This window comes from Cibotium barometz, chromosome 50, assembly GCF_041138505.1.
Source record: "Cibotium barometz isolate CiBa-2024 chromosome 50, ASM4113850v1, whole genome shotgun sequence".
Taxonomy (NCBI): Eukaryota; Viridiplantae; Streptophyta; class Polypodiopsida; order Cyatheales; family Cibotiaceae; genus Cibotium; species Cibotium barometz.
Window position 1 is genome coordinate 32,180,129 of NC_141095.1, and position 7,227 is coordinate 32,187,355.

At 42.6% G+C, this 7,227-nt stretch overlaps 1 pseudogene; it reads left to right on the forward strand.

Annotated features, from left to right (window-relative positions):
• Window positions 1-5,333: 5,333 nt before the first annotated feature.
• LOC147610030 (uncharacterized) lies at window positions 5,334-6,266 on the forward strand (annotated as a pseudogene).
• Window positions 6,267-7,227: the final 961 nt, after the last annotated feature.

Here is a 7,227-nt window from a genome sequence, read left to right on the forward strand (position 1 = left end):
GGGAAGTTTGCAAAGTGGATTTGTGAGCTTCAAGAATTCTCTTTCACTTTTATTACAGAAAATATCACTAGGGCCTCTCTTGTATATTTTCTTACACAAGGAAGGAAGAGGAAGAAGGAACATGAACAAAGGAAGAAGTATATGAAGATTTGGAGACACCACCAACTGCTTTCACTATGCATTTTGATGGAGTTAGCCCTTCTAGGCAATGTGGGACTGGGGGATAGTTTTATTTGATCCAGAAGGAAAAGAGGTAAGGGTAGAGACTTTCCAAAGGCTATATCAAATAATGTGGCTGAGTACAATGCATTAATTTGGGGATTAGAAGATTGCATAAAACATAGAATTAAAGAAGTAGAGATTAAAGGAGATTCGCAATTGGTCATCCTACAAATGAAAGGAGAATATAAGGCAAGGAGTCCTAATCTCTAAGAATTGTATAAAAGAGCAATGGAGTTAAAAGAAGCTTTTGAGTTTTGTAAATTTGTGCATGTTAACAGGAAGGATAATCAAAAGGTTGATGAATTGGCTACTAAAACTTTGGCTTCTTTCAAAGTAGCTATTCTTGCATTAGACGTTCAACACTATTTAGATACAGGATACTTCCCTCTTGGATTTAATCCTCAACAGAAGCAAAGGCTTACAAGGAAAGCTTATCCTTACGTAATTCTAGGGGATGTTCTTTACAAGTAAGGTAAGAATAAGATTCTTAGAGGAAGTATTACATATTGGTGGCCATAGATTATGTAACAAGATGGGCAGAAGCAAAGGCTATGGTCAATAATAAAGCAGTGGCTATGGCATCCTTTCTGAGGGAATACCTATGTGCCCGATTTGGGTACCCATTAGAAATCCTTACGGATGGGGGGAGGTCTTTCAAGAATGACTTAATTGAAGCTTTGGTGGAGAAATTAAAAATAAAGCATGCTATGTCAACTCCCTATTATCCCCAATGTAATGGTTTAGTCGAAAAAACTAATGGACTACTTTGTGGATCTTTGTCTAAGCTAGTGGATACTATGAAGAGAAAGTGGGATGTGCATTTGCCAGAGGTCCTATGGGCCTATAGGACAACTCACAAACTCTCTTGGTTTCACACCTTTTCAGTTAGTTTATGAAATGGAGGCTATTTTGCCGATAGAATTGGAAATCACAAGCCTTCGCACATCTTTTGCATGCTTGAATAAAAAAAAGAAACACATGCCCAACACCTAGTACAACTGGAGACCTTGGATGAGAGGCGACTTCAGGCACTTCAAAATTTGGAGGATGCACAACAACGGCGCAAGGCAAGGCATGACACTCTCACGAAGAAGAAGAAGAAGCCAATACTCAAGCAAGGAAGTATGATGGCCGTGTGGAGAAACGGCTAGATAAGAAGCTTCTTCGACCTTAGGAAGGTCCCTTCAAGATAAAGCAAAAGTTCAAAAATAACACTTATCTTCTAGATGATACAAGGAGCCAGGAGGTTGCCGGACGTGCCAATGAGTACAGGCTAAAGATATTTTACACTCGAGCACCATGGCCAGTAGACCCCCAAGACAAGCATGGAGGATCTGCTGGGGGAAAAAAGATGTGACATGAAAAATTGATATCTTTCATTTTCAATTTTGTACATATTTTGATGGTTTCTCAATGGTAATAAGGTGGAAGCTTGTCCAAGAAGATTGCGGCGCCCACAAAATGGAATAACGGCGTGGTGATGCGACGGCTTGGCGCGGCTATCCTGATAACAGCATTCTATCTTCAAATATAAGGGTTTTACTTTTAGGGTGCACACATTGTAAATGCCACAAGTATGCTTGATAAATACTTTGGTATGGTAGATAGGCTAGTGATGTGGAAAATAAAAGTGGACCTTCATGCTCACACGGATTTTAATTGTATTATTAATATAGTATTCACCATAAGGCTACAAGTTGGGGAGTGTGGAAGGCATGTGAAGGAATGTGTGTAGGTGCATAATTGAAAAAGATTCTTCTAGAATGCCTACATGGAAGAGGAGAATTCCGCTATGTGTAAGTGGGATCTCCACCTACATGCCATTTAGACTTGGCTATTATCTCATCACACTTTCAAAGTCAAAAAGTCTTCAATTTAATAATCAATAGAAGACTTAGTCCTACGAGGACAATTGATGGTGATATCTACCCTTATGTCACTAAAGAGTTAAAGATTTTTATGTTGTAATTTGTAACAATGAAAGAGAGGGTGATTCTTCACCTATAAAAGGAGCCCTCCTCTCCCTTTCAAATCAATGAATGAAGCCTCCTCAATTGAGAATTTTGTGTCATTGCCATTCTCTTATCTTCAAACCCTTTTTCAAACACTCTCTTTACATGTGAATGTCTCATTTAGCATTAGCTCCTCATGCTTAACCCAATTTTGGACCTCTTTGATCATTCATGATAAGTGGGATAAGGAGTTATTATCTTGGTGGGCCTATGACTTCTCAAGGTAGCCCTTGCTTTATTGCCGCCCTCCTTTGGAGGTACCAATGGTTTTAGCGGTAATGAGCATGTGGAGAGACTTTGGGGACCATAAGTAAATCTTTACGATTGTTTGCTGAGCAATGTTAATCCTTACCCTCTAGCTTGAATCATGAAGGAGATGAAAGGCAAGAGGCTATGCGGAAATTGAGATTTCATGCAAAGAGAGGGAAGTGTAGTTTTTGTGGTCTAATACCCAAATTTTAACCGGTAATTACTCATCACTTGGGTATTGGTTTCTAAAATTGATCATATGGTTAGGAAGCTCTTTATATGCTCTTTCCACTCATGTAACTAATTTCTTAATCCTTTACTTCATTGATGATCAGAATTTCTCCCAAAGTTGCTAACTTTTAGGCGAATTTTGGCAGTTTCATAGTCTTGTAGTAAAATGCTCATAACTTTTCGCTTGGATGCCTGTTTTTGAAAGTTTCTATATAGGCGCGAAGCTCTCTTCAAGCTCTACATATCTACGTAATCCTCTTTTGTATAGTCTATATGTATTTAAAACTACAATTCTTTGTGTATCTCTATTTTTATAGACTTTTGGTCATTATTTCTTGTTAATAATGATTAATTCTTAATCTCTTATCAAAAAGAAAATTCCATGTATCTTATCCTCTTGTAAACTTTAAGATGTTCCCTCCAAAATGCCCAATTCGAACGGATGAACCTTACCAACATTCTCCTTATGTTTTGGTTCACATAATCCTGAGTTAGAAGATTTTCTTCCAACAAAGAATTGCCCTCTTGTTTGGAGCTGCAAGACTGGCAGAAATTCTTGCATCTCCTGAGCCTTTCATCTTTCCTTCCATGAATTATGATCTCAACTTTGATGTGTTTATCTTTATCTTAACCTAGAGAGAGAAAGGGAGGTGAGGAGGCTGTGAGGTTTCATATAAGTGTGTTTTGATTCTAAGAAGTGACTTAAGTCAAAACCCCAACTTTGTGTCACAATACCTATGGGAGACAGCTTGTAGACAGGAGACTCATTCAGAGCATAGAGGACGGGGCTCAGGAGGAGTGACAGTATTGTTTAGAGACGAGGAGCTGCAGCCACTGATACATATAGTCCGCAGAGATGAGTAGGCTAGGTACATGTGGGTTAGTAGACTGAGGGCATAGACGGGCAGATATCTCTACATTTCTATATGCTATTTTGCTCCTAGTACATCAGTGTATGCATCACTTAGTGGGCAGTCTCCCTTTTCTATTTTGGATGATGACATTTAGGAGTTCTCCAGGGATGGTGACATCATTCTCCTGGGGGACTTCAATGCCAGGACCGCCCATAACTAGACAATATTTTATGATACCTCAGAGGAGATGTTGAGGGAGCTTGATGTTAGGGATATGGGCCTATCTAGACTCTCACAGGATGAGGAACATACACTGTATGGGCGATATTTGATAGACATGGGGACTGCACATGGATTGGCCATCCTGAATGGCCTACAGAGATTCTTGACAACGGGCGGTTTGACTAGCTTTCCACATCGGCATGGTGCTAGTACAGTGGACTATGTTATGGCTCAGCCCAGTCTCATTCCCTCTTTTCAAGATTTTATGGTAGGCACTAGGCCTGTTGGAGTAGCAGTGGATCATGCTATCTTGTCCTTCACTCTCACATTTTAGTTCAGCACCGCTCCATTGTGATAGGTCTCCACACACACTCGTTATACCTTTACGAGGGAGACTCACATCGTGTACACGGATGAGATGTACAGATGCTTATGTGCCAAGGAGCCAGGACGGCCATTAGATGAGGTCACTCAGATATTGATAGAGACACTTCATGCTGCAGCATCAAATGCATATCCCCATAGTCAGTCCCTACACGGAGACGATATGGGAACATGCCCCAAAACAGCTGGTATGATGAGGAGTGCAGAGAGATGAGGATCAGATTACAGAGAGAGGTACTCATGGGTGTTACCACTCACAGACTGTCACGGATTATCTTCCGGCGCCTAGTGCGATGGAAGAAGAGGGCTTATCTTGCTCAGTTAGAGAGGGATTTATATCAGTTATTTATGAGTCAAGACTCAGGCGAGGCATGGAGACTATTCCATGAGCATTCACCATCACCAGCCATTACCTCCATAGAGGTTTGGGGTGAGTATGCAGCATCCCTGTACACACCACCAGGACAGCTGCCCCTACCAGACCCATCAGAGCCAGAGACATGTACTTTCTTTACTGCTGAGATGGTAAAGGAAAGCTATTGATAGGATGAGGACTGGGAAAGCATATGATCATGATGGTTTGGTAGCAGAGCATTTTATTCATGCCAGAGATATGTTGCAGAGCTTATTGCTATGATGTTTAGCCGAGCCATGTGTAAGGGTTTTCCTGAGACTTGGAATATGTCCACGATTGTGCCTATCTTCAAGTCAGGGGATCCCATGCTTCCTAGGAATTATCGTACCATCATGATTGGTCACACATTGGCTACATTATATGCATCTATTCTTGAGCAGGAGTTGAGTAGATGGGCAGAGAGAGAGGGCATACGTGCATCAAGGCAGGCAGGGTTCAGGAGAGGTTTCTCCACTCTTGACCATATCTTGACACTCAGAGCTATTATTGAGAAGGGTAGATTATATGGCAGGAGGATTTATTGTTGCTTTGTGGATTTCTGCAAAGCTTTTGACACAGTACCGAGAGCTAGACTGATGCACAGACTATAGGAGATGGGAGTGCACCACAGAGCTGATTTGGGGAATCATGGCTTTATACAGGACAGTTGTGGGGCAAGTACGTACTACTTAGGGTATATCTGAGATGGTTCACTCTACTATTGGGGTGAAACAGGGCTGCCCCCTTTCTCCCACCTTATTTGGGATGTATGTGGATGAGGTTCTGGACTATGTAGAGCGGGAGGGTGACAGAGGATTACAAGCAAGGACATGGATTCCGTTGTTATTGTATGCTGATGATATTGTGCTGATCTTAGATTCTCCAGAGGGGATGCAGCGTCATTTGGATGCGTTGCACACGTTTGCACAGGACAATGGATTATCTGTTAACCTTGGTAAAACCAAGGTGATGGTGTTTAACACCACAGCACAGTGGATTAGGAGGTCAGTACCCACCTTTACATATGGTCAGGAGACAGTGGAGTATACAGATGCATATACTTACCTTGGTGTGGTTTTTAGTGGCCCACTATTTTCCTTGAGGAGAGCAGCGGAGACCAAATTGACGAGAGTTTATGCAGCATTGGGGAGACTAGAGAGGATGTGTTCGCAGGTTCCATTTCAGGAACCTCGAACAAAGCTCTGGCTCTTTGACACTTTGGTTACTTCAGCCATGTTGTATGCAGTGGAGATATGGGGACCCTCAGTGGATCACTACAGCCGAGCTGGTAGCACTAATGGATGGAGATGTATGGAGAGGCCCTTGGTTTCTATGATTTCCCAGATGATTAGGGCCAAGGCCTTCGTACCACATGATATTATCCATGCAGAGATGGCTGCCCCCCCATTGGTACTAGAGGAACTCACTCGATCAGTCTCCTTTATACATAGCACTTGGGCTCTCCCTAAGGATAGATATTCTCGCTTAGCCCTCCAGTCTTCACAACAGTTGGCATCACACAGAGACGGATCATGTTGGTATGCACAGATGACAGCTTGGTTCCAACTGCATGGCTTTAGTATGGACAAGCTACCTCCATTTTAGTACTCCGTGGATGCACCCTCCCTCTCTCTCACACGGGCAGAGATTACCAGACTTATCAGGCAGCAGGACTTGACTCAGCTCGACACTACCTAGGAGGACATGGATACAGCCGACACACGAGCTTGGTGTACAAAGATGGCTTTCTATAGAGATCATCTTCTCGAGCTCACGGAGGATGGGTTTGTGATTAGACCCAGCTACATGGATACTCATCTTTCTCATGGGGTACAGTGTGCTATTGGTCAGATGTGCACATCCTCACACCAGCTAGAGATTAAGACTGGCGGATTTAGAGGAGTACCAACTGAGGCTAGGATTTGTCAGTTGTGCCAGATGGAGCTAGAGATAGAGTTACATTACATGTCACTATCCAGTATATTATGAGATACAAGGCGGTTTTCACTGCCTGTTCAGAGAGGGTTTCAGACCACTTTCCAGAGTCATGAGATACCAGGATTAGAGATGCCTCGGATTATACTTGTTGGAGCTACGTAGACATAGAGAGGGTCTCTTGAGAGGGAGGGGATTAGAGAGGGAGAGACACCTACAGAGGTAGATTACAGACTTCTTTCGACTAGAGATTGAGCAGTCAAGCCAGCAGGCATTGTAGCTAGCCCTAGAGTATAGCTGCACCAGAGGTACACTGATTGATTGGGCTATAGAGATGGGGCGGTCCAGGCGCCCCAAGATGAGAGGCCCATCCCAACACTGGCGGAGACTACAACAGAGGATCAGGACCATACTAGCACAGCATGGGAGAGGTCCAGTCAGAGTACTCACCATGGAGGACATTAAGGATATCTGCCCCATCGATCGATGAAAGACATCTTTGGATAGTGATGTATATGAAGATTACCTTTGTTGCTAGAGTTTTCATTCCCAAATGTTATCCATTAGGAGCTCCTAGTACCTTACTTTTCCTCATAGTTGTTGTTTCAGTTTCAGTTAGTTGTTTAGTTGTTTTAGCTTTTCTTACACAGACATTGTATCAGATCCACCAATTGTTGTAACCTTTTTGGTCTCATAGGTCATTTTGGCCTTTTGAGGACGTTAA